We start from the raw sequence: 14,920 nt of genomic DNA, 5'->3' as shown, positions 1-14,920 counted from the left end.
TGTCGTGTGTCTACCAAGCCAGTACTCAACAAGGTACTTCATCTAGGGTCACCAACAACCTTGGTTTGCCTGGAAGTAAGAGGCATTCCTGGCATGGAGGCCTTGCAGCTGTAAAACCTGGACAGCCCTGAGAAAACTAAGATGAGCATTTGGTCAGCCTACTTCTATCGCCCTACCACTCCTCCCCTGCAATCCCTTGTTGTCAGCCCCGTCTCCAAGCCTCACCCCCTGGCAACCACCCATCTAGGTGCCATCTCTGTAGCTTTTTTTTCCAGAAATGTCATATAAATGGGGTCATATCACATAACATGTATCTTTTGGGGCTGGCCCTGTTATCCAGTTCTTTGATGGCTTTAAGAAAAGTCATTAATTTGCAGTTTGTCCAGCTTTTTTCTTATTGTAGGGGTAGGTATGTTGCTCTTTTTCCAGCTCTCTCCATTTCTGAGCTGAAACCACTCATCTACTTTTTAAATGAAGGAAAAAAATGTCTTAAACAACATAAAACCCAAATGGTGATCTAACTTATGACTTTCTCACATATGATTAGCAAAATGAAATACATGACAGTTTGATAGCTTTTTTTCCAAAGATGATGCAAGAAAAGGAGAAAGCCACAACAAAAGGAGGATATGAAAATGTTCAAAGTCATAGAGAATCCACAATGCAGACCTATGTGCTACCCTGACTACTGGAAGACAATGGTCCCTGTGTGACCATTTGTGGGGGGGAACACAGGCTGAAGCAGCTCTCCGCTAGCTGTTACTGCACTCTGCTATTGCCAATTAAAGACCAATGTTTCAAGGACAACTGTGACTGGTATCATAATTCTCTTTACATGGTGCTGTAAGGGACAAACCGTTGGCAATCGCTGTTTCCTAATTGACTTATCTCCTCACAACAATAATAAAATTACTACTCAGCAACCTTGTGAATGATTACAAATGACTGCAATAAGCAAAAGGTATGCAACCTCATAACTGCACAGTCAAGGCATTTCCAGATTAATCAAACAAATCAGTAATAAACAAATGAAGCATTTCTTTTCACAAATAGAAATGTATATTGTTCTCTGTCCCCACCCCCTCTGTAGGTTTGAAAATGTGAAAGGAAATTATGGTCCTCTTCAGAACGCTGCCGCTGCACCACATAGCACAGTTCTGAGATTTGCATGTTTAAGCCTCCTTTATTAAATACAAGAGTAATAATTTTATGTCAATATTTAAAGAGAGAAATTTTACCCAGGGTAGCTGATGAGAAAGGGAAAAGACAAGTATTGTGTAATTCAGACTTCCAAATAATTTTAAGAAATCAAAGCTGGCAAAAAAAAAGTTTTTGTTTTGTTTTGTTTTTTTTCATTTCAGCAACATCAGCAGAAGCACATCAAACCCTAAGGTCATACTGATAAAAGCAAGGCAGGCCCACTCCTCTCCCCTATTTTAGATAACACAGACCCTAAGGTACAGTGAGAAACACCAAAACACAAAGAAACACACACACACACACACACACACACACACACACGAATTCACTGGCTAAATCTGGGTACAGAATGGGAACTACACTTGGGAACAAGACAGGAAAGTCCAGTTGCCAGAATTGATTTGACTTGATGTCAATTCTATAGAGTTTGGTCAGCATGAGACCCTTTCCAACATAAGGATTTCAAAGCTAAGCCTGGAGTTGTAGATAGAACAGCTTTAGAAGGTAAAAAGTACAGGTGACAGAAGTTGCTAACCTGACCAAGTCTACAAGAGCTGGCGAAAAGGCACAAGTATGCTTGCTAAGTACATCCATAATGCCTGCTCAACGCACCCTTTGAAATCGATCTCAAAGAGGCTGTCCTAGTATAACTGTAAGAGGCCAAGCTGTCTTGAGGATTTCAAGGTCACCTTGTGAGGCACATGACACTAGTTGCCTACTCCGGCATCCACTTTGCTTCTTGTAACAGAACCCCACATTTTAGCTGGGCACACTGCCTCCTGAAGCCAGAGACTGTTCCCCGTCCTACCTAACAGCTGTATGTGACATGTGGCCAAATTCTGGCCAATGAGGTGTAAACAGACATGAGGGACTTCCAGGCTCTCTGAAAGGGGAGGGGGCCAGCCTTTTCCCCTTTTTGCCCCTTTTGTTGCTTAGAGAACAGAAATGAAGAATGGAGGAGCTCTACAATTTTTCATGGACAGAGGGTTAACCTTGACAATGGAAGAGATGTGTGGAAGAGGGTGGAGGAGAAAAGGGCAAGAAAAACAGAAACCCTAAATCACTGACAGAAGAGCCACCATACCCGCCCTGGGTGGTGTACCTGCAGACTGTGTTCCTGTGAAGAAGAAATAGACTTCTATCTTAAAAGAAAAAAGTTTTCTTCTCGACATTGTTGTCATATAAAGCCAAACTTAATCCTAAAAAGCAGCCTGTATTTGTTTTAGACTATGGCGTGTTACCATGAGACTTGTGTGTGTGTATGTAGTTGGTTGGTGGCAACGTAACTAGAATTCATAGGTTTTCAGAGTCATGAATCATTTTTAAAAACTTATGTTGTATCTATGAACTCATATGTCCTGGCCATGGTCAGGTTTACCTGTTAGCTTGACAAGGCTACAATTCCAGTTATGCAATCAAACACTAACACAGGTGATGCTATCAGTTATCTTGAAAATTTAACTTAAGTCCATAATCAGTTGACTTGAAGTAAGGAAAATTACCCTAGACATTCTGGGTAGGTCTGATCCAATCACTCAAAAGTCCCTAAAAGGAGCCTCAGGATTCCTGATGAAGCGACAACTCCATCTGTGGATGGCTATTCCAGCTCCCCCCTCCTGTCTGCCCTTCCTCACAGCCCATCCAACAATTTCCAACGTACTGAAACAGGAGGGAAGAGGGCAAGGCACAACCATTCAAAGAATAACTGATGAAAGGACATAAACTGGTTAGAACCAACTCGGCCCAAGATGACGGAAGACTCAACTTCCAGTGGACCTTGAGCCCTATTATATGCTCATTCTAATTCTCTATATTCTCATTAGCACGCTATAGGACACACCCACAGATGCCATGACAGTTCTGAGGCTGGCCATAAAAGGTCAAAAAGTGGCAATGGACTAATTTCTGGAAATCCCAACCCCTTTCCCAAAACAGCTAGAATAATCTTCCTACTTGTTAGCATATGAAATTACCAAGCCCATAAAAACTAACCACTCCTGCACCCCACCCCTCGCCTTTTGAGATGGCCTGCACCTGCCTTTGGAATGTGTGTCTCCTGTGGCTGCTCTCGCTGCCCTAGATGACCCCACGCTCTGGGGCCACCACTCCCCCTTCTGAGCAGCACGGACTGCATTCTGTCCATGGAATGTGTATCTCCTAGGGCCACCTCTCTTGCCTGCTGCGACGGACTATGCTCTGTCTATGGAGTGCGTATGTCCCTGAATAAAGCTACTTTCACTTTACTATGGCTCTCTCTTGAATTCTTTCCTGCACAAGACAATAATCTATTCTCCAGCAACAATGCCAAGCCAGTCCTACAAATCACATAAACCAACTCTGTGTAATAAATCCCTTAATATATATCTCCTCCTGGTTCTGTTTCCCTGGTTCAATCTTGACAGATACAGTCCAAAATCAAAAAGAATAAAAATAAAGAACAATTTTTTATAGAAAGAGAGATGAATTCTAGGAAGAAATTTAGCTCTGATTTTTACTCTCTCACATGTAAGTTACAATTTGAGAAACATTTTCTTTCTCCCTCCTTTAGCCTTAGAAAACTTGCCATCTTCAGTAAAGTTACTCTGTGCTTTTTTGTTTCTCTAGGTACTCTCTCAGATGACTTCATCTCATGACATTGCATGAATCAATTTCACCCACGTTTTCCTATTAAGACCACAGCCAATGGAAAAACCCCATTTTGACTTAGGAAGGAGCATTTATTATATAGACAGCTCATTTTGATTCAGCTACTCCATGAATTTAGTCTATCAATTTCTAAGATAGAGTCTGCAAATGGTTTCTAACATTCACAAATTAGCTCTAGGATTGATTCCAGAAGTCATGTTAGGGTCTTTGCTCAGATTCTTTGTTCTAACAGGTAAGAGAACAGAGTGTGTATTTTGAGCCTTGACTACTGAGACTCTGCGTGTCTGTTATGCTAATTATCTCCTGGGTGGGCCGCTGGAGGCCACTGGTCACAGTAAGTGGCTGGAGCCTGAATCACTGTGATGTTTTGAAGTATTTTAAGGATAGTAGGTACTCAAGACAATTTGACACCGGAATCAGTGTATTTCCTTTGATCTGATTTCCCTAAAGAGTGTTTTTGGAATACAAAATGATGGACATGTTAGTTGGTTTATAAGAAGAAGAAAGAAAAAGATTTCCTAGTTGTATGGACTGAGTGTGTGTGGCCAAAAGTCAAATCTACTCCCCAACATGATAGTATTAGGAGGCAGGGCCTTTGGGAGGTAAATTTGGTCTTGAAGGTGGAACCTCCTGAATGGGGTTAATGTCCTTCCAAGAAGATGCCAGAGGGCTTGTTTGCTCTCTTCCCACAAAGTGAACGCACAATGAGAAGTCAGCAGTCTGTAACCCAAGACAGGCCCTCCCCAGCACCTGACAATGCTGCAAGCACAGTGATCTCAGACTTCCAAGACTCCAGAATTGTAAGAAATAAATATCTATTGTTATTGCAATCATCTGAAATGACTAAAACAACAGTCAAGTAATTTGGGGGAACAGTGGGTTAAAGTGAAAAGATTAAAGTCTCTATTGCAGGACCCCTGAAAGCCTCTGACCTGCTAACACGCAGTGTGCACTAGCCAGAGGGCGGTCTGCGCACAGCACTTCCCACCCTGCAGAAGCCAGCGTGGGGCAGGCTGCCCCAGGTAACCTATCTGATGGACTGCTGCCAACTAGGATGGCCTTCACCCCAGGAGCTCCTACTAATGTGGGACAAGTTAGCTTATTCCAACTAATACATCTTATTATTATATCTTATTACCTTATTTATTCCAAGTAACATGACATAAAATACTATGAATTCATCTACTGAGATTTAGAATTCGACACTGAGAATTCCTGAATCATCTTAGATAATAGATATCACTTCTGCTACATCTACAAAATGAACTTAAGAGACTTTGCGACATCTTATTCACAGTTTTACTTCTGTTTCTAAACACCGAGTATTTTCATTTCAGTTGCCTCCAATGCCTGCTGCATACAGAAGCTATCATTCACCTTTGTTTTTTTAACACCTTTATTGTGGTATAATTCCTGTAAACTACACGTATTTCAGATGCACAATTTGATGAATTCTGAGAGATGCATACATCTATGAAACCACCACCACAATCAAGACAGCTAACATTTCTATCACTCCCCAAGAGGTACAAATTTCGAACTCCTAATTTATCCCTTCTTTTTTTCACTTCTTGCTCAAAGCTTTTACAACATCTTGGAAATGGGCAGAAACCTTGTAGGATTTTAAATAATGGGCCTACTAGTCTAATCTGTATGAGGCTAACATTCATGCAAAAATTTGTTTCTGATTTTGAAAATGTGAGGTTTTTGTATGACTAGCAAGAGCTGGGGTTTTCACCAGGAAAGGGAAGGGTGTCATCGCTCGTCGAATTAGACTGAGTTTTAGCTCATCTACGAGGAATAAGGGTGCATTGCCCAAATCTGGCATGACTATAGCATTTGTGTATCTAGTACTCATGCATTTCTTCTCTGTGTTCTATTGTGATCTCCTAAGCAGCAATTTCAACTCACATCTCTACTTGCTGTGAGGACTACAAATTGGAGATGTACACGTGGACAGCATCAGTGCCTGGCTGGGAGCACGCCAGGACTAGAACAGGCATTACTGAGGATATATGGCGCTATCACATCTTCACTGCTGAAGCCTAACATAATTCTCTAGAGAAAGTGAAAATGCATCTAGTTACAGTAAAAAAAAAAAAATCATACTGACTCGGAAAAAAATTAAGGTAAAATTTGATATATTACAAAACTTCCCTAAGAAAAGGTGTCACTTCCTCCCCACAGTCGCCTCAAAGGTTCTAATAAGATTTGTCACCTTTCTTATTTAAAAAACACAAACTTTAATTTTCTTTTCAATAGTCTCAAGCTAAAATAAATCGGATATGTATTGTATGGATTAAGGACAGACTTTAATTCTACTTTAAAATATTAAATTTGTTTGAAAAGCCCTGTAAATTGATTCTCTTTTATTCAGACAACTTTTCTGACGTTCTAAAAAATGACTTTTTTCAAAAATATGCTAAAGCAATGTCATTTTTAAAATAGTACAACTAACTTGTAAAATGTCTTAAAATTTCCCCTTATTTTTCTGTGTTTTTTTGAGGAGGAGATAACAAAAATAAATACATTGCTTTAAAACATAGCAGAGAAACTTACCCCCTCAAAAAAATCATTGGTTATCCTGCAGCCACTGGAGATAACAAAAAGCATTTGTTCCCTCCCTTCATTCTTTCCTCGTGACTCTATCATATCTTTATAAAGACATTCATTCTGTATCTGTAAGGTTACGTGCAAATCATGTAAGGCTATGACCTACAAAGTTTATTCCCAGAGCAACGCAAAAAGGGACTCAGTGCATGAAACCAATAGAATTCAGTGTACAAAACCAATGGAAAATATAAAACAAGCTGCCTAGTGGTTTGTTATTGTCTTCCATAACACATTAAGAAAGGTACTTCTTCCCCTCACCCTGTCCTTTCTCTCATACACTACATCTTACATCTGAATCTGTCTCCTCCACAAACTGCAGAGAAACAACTCAAAACCTTTCTCAGGCAATGGCCTCACATTTTCCCATTTCTCCTCATTTTGTCATATTGCCCAAAGGACCTCCAAGGTGGGGAGAACAGTAAACCCCACAATTTGTTTTAGAGCACCAAAGAAATGCCTAGTAAAAATCTGAATTATGAAGAGTTATTCTCAATACACTATTTTGTAATGCATTTTCTCATATACTTTTGAAACATTTTAACTGTTTCTATATTAGTCTTACCCATGTGCAATGGGGGTGTTTACTCCTTATCTTACTGATCTTTACATGCATTCCAATGTTTAATCAGTTGTATGAGTAGCAAAAAATAATTTTTCCCAAATTTATCATTCACCTATGTCAATTATCCATACATTTCCTTCACCTATCTGTCTACTTGGGTCTTGGTTATTTACATATGTATTTCAATTCATTGTCAGTTATACAAATTGCAAATAGTTTGCTCAGTTTCCATTTTCAGGTCATTCATAACAACTTGTCCAAACAAAGTATGAAATTTCGTATTATATGTCCACATGCCGTGTTCATAGTAACACTGATGTATATTTCTTCGAGCACTTCTTCGGTTTCTTCTAAGTATGAATGAAAGGACCTGACTTTAATTTCTCCACTTGGTGTACTGTCACCATTAATAAATAAGGAAAACTGAGAGGCTTTCCTTTGGTTGCTCAAATCTTAAGAAGCCGAAATAACCTAAGAACTACCTTTGCATAAATGTTTGAATAAATCTATTTGTAAATCAGGCTGGGTCTAGGCCTTTCTAGATGTTATTTGAGAAAAATAACCTTCATGACTTTCCCTCCTTCTCTATTTGTTGTGGTTTTCTGGTTTTGTTTTTGTTTTTTGAGCCTGTTCTTTTAATTTCTTTTAAAAACACGGAAAGGTGTAAGTAATCTCAGAAAAGGGAATAATGTTGACACTGGGGGATGGTTTTTAAGTATCTCCTCTAATACCACCAATCATCTGTTCTCACCCTTCCCAGGCTGAGAAACTGTGAAGGATTTGTCAGCATCCAGGACAAAGAAGGTGTGTTCTGTTTATGGCTTTATGTGGTTAATGCTTATTTTGTGGTGGGTTCTCATCTTCTTTTTCTACCAGTTTGTCTGGGATGTTTGCCTGACCTAGAGCACCGGTAGGAACCACCAGGCTGACCACCCTCACTCCATGCTTTCTGTCTGCCATGGCACTGGTTGGTGTAGGATCAATCAGAGACTTGGAATTTGCCTCAAAAAATATTAAGGCTAATTAGTCTACTGCCCAGACCACATATTTTAGCCCAGTTAACCAGAGTTCAGATTAGAGTAGAGCCCAGCCCTGCCTGAGTGCTGTAATGCATTTGTGTTTCTGTGTTATTATTCTCTGGTAAGCATCTCCCTTGAGAGCCTCTTGAAGAGAAGTCTCTGTAGGATTTGTTTATTCCTAGGTTTCTGGTCCTAATACCATTTAGTCAAATACAAATTCACCGCAAGTTCTCATAAACATTATGTGTAAGGGCTTCTAAAGCCAAAGAGCTTCATGCATTTAAAAAAATACTGGATGAAGGCTAATATGAATGGAATTTAGAGTAAGGAAAGAAATGGCTGACAATGAGGCTTAAAGGGTCACGTGGGCCCAGAATATGCAGAACCTCTCTTTTACACTACGTGGAATATTTGTAATTCTATCCTGAGAGCAAGGGGAAGGCTTCTGAGGGTTTTAAACAAGGGAACAAAATTATTAACCTTTTAAAAAAATTTTAATGAAAAGGAATACTCTTAACTTTGTATTGCTTGTTTGATAGCTAGCTTGTGGTTACTTATAATTCTGCTGTATTTCTGATTATTTTATTCATACTCTTTTACCTTTTGATTTTATTTTTATTTTATTTACAGATTAAAGACTCAAAATGGTATGACAGAGGCCATCATTACTGTTGGTTTTGCCCATTTCTATTTTTTTGTCTCATACATATTGATGTCATTTATTTGGCACCTAAAAGTTTCATGAAAAATGTATCTTTCTTGTAAAGAGAAATTCTGATTAAAATGCCAAATGCACACAAATCACAGCAAAATGAATGCTTAATCATAATTAAAATGATTTTTCAAGGTTTGTGAAATGAATTGCTTTTTGTCTGGATCTACAATATACAAAGCAAAACTTAAAAGTCCCCATGAAAAACTCACTGGAATTGGAAGAATGTGAAAGAAAAATACTACAATTTTATAATCACTTTAGAAGCTTACCTAGCTCTCCAGCTCATTGTCAGTCTCTGTTAGCTGGTCCCCCAGGGATCAATAAAAGCTGTTCTGGTTGGAAAACCCTAACTACTAGTGCAGAAAAGAATTGTATTGGGTTTATTTAGTCATGTCATGAAGCCTGCAGGAAGGCACTAAAAATCTCTGATACTCTCCAGAAAAGCAGAAGCTTATGACATGGAAACTAATGTTCTAAAAAGGCTTTAGTCCTTGAGGGGAAAAAAACCAGTTCAACTACTTTCTAGTGTAGGGAAAGAGAAGCGGTGCATCCATGGAATATGGCAGATATCCGATGGAATTAAAAGAATTCTTGGGGGAGTAAAAAGTCAAATAACTCATTGAAAACAAATGGACAAGGGATCTGAGTAGACATTTCTCAGAGGAGTGTATACACATGGGCATTAAGCACATGGAGCACGTGGGAAGAAGTTAAACATTATGAGTCATCAGGGAAATGCAAATCAAAACCGGAATGAGGTGCCACTGCATGCCACACTAACATGGCTAAAATTTAAAAGGCGGATAAAGAGAAAGAGGACAGAGTGGAGGAGCGCTGGGACCCTCATGCACTGCGAGGGAGGAGGCAGAAGGGTGCAGCTGTTCTGGCAGTTGCTCAGAACACTCTGGTAGTAGCTCAGGATGAAACCTGCTACCTCACGACACAGAAGCTTCACTCCTAGGTATGTACCCAGATTATAAATGTGTGTTTTCTCCAGTAGCTACCCAAACTGGTGGCAAAGTGCTGATGCAGAGGCGTCAAGGACAGTTCTGCTTCACGGGGTCATCCCAAGACTAAGAAGTCCTCTACCTTGCTGCCTTGTGTTTTAAGGCATTTTTGTTCTGGGCCAAAGTTATTTCACGTCAGTATATTTGCTTCCCAGGTTTTAGAAAGAAAAAAGAGAAGTTTGGAACAGTGACAGTTCCTTTAAGGAAGTGGCCCTCATTATTTCTATTCATATTCCATGGGTGAAAACCATCATGTGGACACCTCTAGCTGCAATGAAAGCTGGGCAGCCATGTTCCCTGGTAAAACCCAGTGAGTTTCCATGGCTTGAGCGGAGGATGGAAAATGCGGGTGAAAGACAGATTCCACTCGGTGTCAGTGCCAGAGCTCTGAGACGACCTCATCTGAGGCCCACGGTGATCTACTGGTTGAATGCTTAGTGTTCTCTTATATTTTACAGAGGCTGAAATTAAAGCTGGGAAGAAGAAAGTAAGTTTAGATTTATATCTATTATAACCGAAGCCAAGAGATAATTTCTAAGAGAGATAGGTAAAGAAATAGAATAAACATCAGAAGAAGCACATGCCAGAAGCAACAGCTTTCAAAGCTAAAAACGCCCCTCGGGAACAGCACTTGAGGTTTGGGGAGGGTGTGAGGGAGACTGCTGGTTTTCACTGTTAATAGTTTGGTTTAAGAAATAGACTCACAGACATAGAATATAAACTTGTGGTTGCCAAGGGGGTGGGGGGTGGGAAGAGATAGACTGGGATTTCAAAATTGTAGAATAGATAAACAAGATTATACTGTATAGCGCAGGGAAATATATACAAGATCTTATGGTAGCTCACAGAGAAAAAAATGTGACAATGAATATATGTATGTTCATGTATAACTGAAAAACTGTGCTCTACACTGGAATTTGACACAACATTGTAAAATGATTATAAATCAATAAAAAATGTTAAAAAAGTTTGGTTTAAACCAATTGTTAAAATATATGCATATATGACTTTGATAAGAGTTGAATATGTAAATTTTATATATATATTTGTAAAATCATATATATAAACCACCAGCCATAATTTAGGCAGATTGCTTCCACTTATCTCTAATGGCCCCTGATAATACCAATTCTATCTCCAAATGCTCACTAGGGAATGTTAAATTTCAAGTAATGATGCCTTTTTGAATACAGATATATCAAAAAATTCACCCCATCACAGAGCTCAGTCCTCACCACCTCCATATCAGAAAATCACCACGTATTTGAGTGGTTAGATGGAGAAACCACAGCTGTTACGCTGAAGCGTTCATTTGGTTGAACATTTGCTAACCCCTCCAATTTCGAGGAGTCATGACCTTCACCAGTTCTATTCAACTTGGCTAAGCAGGGCAGGGGAGGAATCTAGAGGCCGCAATGCCCTTACAGATGACGGTACACTTAGTCAAAATATGAAGCTTATATATCACACCTTTGATAACTGCATGGTCATTCAGCATCTTCCCAAACCTTTCATGTGATGGGAGCTCACCACCTCCCGAGCCATTCATCCCCACACTCCATCTGTATCACCCCTCTTCTTGTACCATCCTGTATTCTTTACAGAACAGTAAATTTTTAAAATTAAAAATTTGATTTTGGAACACTTCGACTTTCAGCTGTTTCCCATTATCTTTAGGATGAAGTCCAAGTGCCTTACATCTTTACTCCTCTCTGAACTTCTCCACATGCTGTTCTGTTTCCCCTTCCTGCACTTAGATCAATCATCTTTAGTTGTTAACTTGATGCACTTCCTTTGGGAATCCTTCTCATCTGACTAGACTGGGTGAGACAGTCTGTTATATGTGTTCCAGTAACATCCTTGTACTTTCTCTAAGTGGTCCTCATCACACTACGATGTGATCATCTGTTTGTTCCTCCAGCTGAATAGCCAACTGCATGAGGGAAGAGAATCACAGTAGGCAGGTTCATGGCTGCATCTTCAGTTCCCTGCACTGTGATTGGCTCTTGGAAGATTCTTAAATGAATTCTTTTGTCCCCACTTTAATTGCTAGAAATATTTTCTCTATATTTAACAAAAATCTGTTTCACTCTGAGGCTACACAGAGTAATCCCTATTCAAAAAGGGTCCTTCACATATTTTAAAAGCATGATTATTCTCTACCTTTAAATCATCTACATTCTTTGCTAAATATTAATACCTTTAGGCTGTTTCACAATAGGTTTATCTGAGTCTGAGGGAATGCAATAATACAATTTTGCCCACAAGACTTTGGGTAAATTAAAGGACACAAAAGTCACCTGGATGGAAACTTATTAAAGATGCAAGCTAAATGTAAGTGTGCAGTTTAAGTGTGAACACAATGGTTTTGCCACCACTTACGCCTGGTTCCTGTAAACCTGGGTATTGGAACAGTACAATCATAAGTAACTTGATTTTGTAGAGCAGGTGCACATGCCCTTAACTGCTGTCTTGAAATGCCCCAGGCTGGAGGGGCAAGAGTGGCCTCCAGCACTTACACATGTATAGAGGATCAGCCCCACCACCAGTCGTGAATTAACGATTGTGACCCACCAGGCAAGCAGGTCATGGGGTAAGAAAACAGGAATGTCACTGTATTACAAGCCTCTCCATATAGAAATATGAAGCAAGAGGAAAGGCATTTCTCCTCTAAAACTGCAGTTAAACCAGGCTCTGCAATTCTATTTCATGTCATTAATTTGTGTAACTTTAATGGAAGAATTTCTATTTTATTAGTCAGATTTTACTATTTATTTCAGACCATAATTTCAGACTGTCGAATTTGTTCTGTTTATTGAAGCTCCACTGAATTGATTTACCACTCTCCCCAGCTTTGCATAAACTAAGACTTTGAGAAGTAGTTCTATTTTCATCAAAGTCATGGGCTGTACTCTTTGACAGAATACATGATACAGAATCCTGACACAGGCCACCAGAGACCTCTGACCATCCTGAAATCCCACTGAGAAGGATGCTGCACCTGGGTGTGCCACTACAGGGCCATTGCTCCCACAGCCGTGACACACCCTTGTGCTGCTTCATATGGCAGCCAAAGGCTGGAGCCACGTGCTGTTGTTTGAGGGCAAAAAAACCAACAAACGTATCCATGCCCTATCACTTCTTGGTCTTATCTGTAGATCAATTTACTTGACTTTACTTCCAGCTAATAGGCTGTTTACAGGTAGAGACATCCTCTTACATGCAGGACTATGCAGGAAACAAAGTCCCGCTTAACACTCCTCACTGTCTTATTACAAATCATTTCCTATAACCACAGTGGTCTTTTATTCTTTTAAGAAAGTCTCCACTTAGCACTTTATGGTTATGGGTATATTACATTCTGAAGAGCCAAATCAGTCTATTTCCTCTTCTTTTTACAGATTTGTTAGTGAGGCAAGGAAATTATCACGCGATTTACTCAAGGACCATTGCACTTCACACATCTCCAGAGTGAGAGTGTGTCATTACAGCTGTGTCATCTGCAGTTTCCACATTATTGTCACTGAAAAAATTCCCAAACCTCTGTTTTTGAAAAACAAAATGAAATATTCTTACCAAAATTTGCCATTTAATACCAGGAATTTGGTGGGCACTTTTAAAACAGCATTATGTTTTAGTAAAATGAATCTACATGAGCAGGAGCTCCTATTAGTTGTACTTTTATAAATAACATTCAGCTTTCTATTTTCATTAAAAGTTAATTCATGCATTTATTACAGATCTCAATTTTATACATATTGTGCCTTTAAAACTCATGGAGACCCACTACTCACTTTTGTCATTTGAAGTATAAAAGGGAACTCTGTGTTATTTCAAAATCTCCTATTCTTCCCATGATCTTTTTTTTTTTTTTTAGATTTTTTAAAAAGCCCTTACACCTACATTAAAATATTCATGAGACACAACAGATCACATCCAGTCACCCAGAATGCCTTTCATGCTGAGTATGTTTGTATAATACATTACAAGTGAAAAACAGTCTCACTACACTGTCTAATTTCTCTGATTTGTCTTATCTAGTATTTCAGTGAATAGGCAGGAGGGATGCCATTTCCTCTGTTTCACAGGTCAGGAATCATAGCCTCAGAGAAATTACGTTTCTGTGATGGGGAAACACAGCTTTGGCAGGACCAGAACCTGAGCCCTGGTCTGCCAAAAAGATAATGGATATTCATGCTAGAGATAATGGTCTTTCTTAAAATGACCTTCCATCACATTGAGGAGATTACGTTGGTCATCCATCATATTGGAGATCATAATTGTGACTTACAGCAGTTCTTGTTTAAGAAGTTCATGATGTCCAAATCACTTTGCCTGATAATTTTAATGTCCCAGACCTCGCGGACGTTTTTGTGTTTCCAGGGTGGTAACCATTTCAATCAAACAGATGCTAAAATATGTGGCAGGTGTTGAAGAGAACACTCACCATGTCCTTGAAAAATAGCTGTCTGTATGTATGTGTGTGTGTTTGTATGAGCTTATCTGTGATAAAGCTAAAAGCACACAGGACAGAGCAGAGAAGACCTGGTTCTTGCCCAGCTCAGTCACATCCTGCACAAGTGACCTCAGCCGAGTCACTCCAAATCCTCCACTCAGGTTCTCCTCAGTGCGGTGTGCAAATAACAAACCGTATTCCCAGAGCTGAGAAGGCGGTCGTATATGAAAACACCCCTGAGAGGTTTTGCAAACTATAAAGTGCTGTACAAATGTTCAGCATCGTTATCTTTAGTCCTAAGTCATTTTCAGTCTGGAAAAGAATATGAGTTAAGTTTGCTTCTCCAAAAAAGCCAACAGACATTTTTTTAAAAATGGTCCCTGTTGGAACAAATAGGTAGGCTACAGCTAAGGATTTAAAATTCAGCCTCTCAATTGTTTGCTTACACTTTGTACCAATGTTCTGGAAATAAAGAAGAAATTGTTCTGTTCTCTGGCTGTGAGCACGATACCCCGCACAGGCTACTGTATTACCGAAAACAAGACCTAATTTGTTCACTGTGCAAGGATGCTTCTACTCAGGTGGTTTAGTAAAAGCAGTATTTCTAGAAAGTGAAAATGTTATCTTGTTGATCTGCCTGAGACCCAGAGCCTAACAGTTCAGAGATGCAGAAAGAAAAAAATGTCTCGCCCCTGACTGCCC

At 39.5% G+C, this 14,920-nt stretch overlaps 1 long non-coding RNA gene across 1 annotated transcript in view; it reads right to left on the bottom strand.

Annotated features, from left to right (window-relative positions):
• LOC141574946 (uncharacterized) overlaps positions 1-14,920 on the bottom strand; it is a 451,486-nt gene that overhangs the window by 135,396 nt on the left and 301,170 nt on the right. The gene's annotated exons all lie outside the window — the stretch shown is intronic.

Source organism: Camelus bactrianus, chromosome 24 (genome assembly GCF_048773025.1).
Source record: "Camelus bactrianus isolate YW-2024 breed Bactrian camel chromosome 24, ASM4877302v1, whole genome shotgun sequence".
Taxonomy (NCBI): domain Eukaryota; kingdom Metazoa; phylum Chordata; class Mammalia; order Artiodactyla; family Camelidae; genus Camelus; species Camelus bactrianus.
The sequence above is the reverse complement of the archived record's forward strand: the minus strand, read 5'-3'. Positions and strand labels throughout refer to the sequence as shown.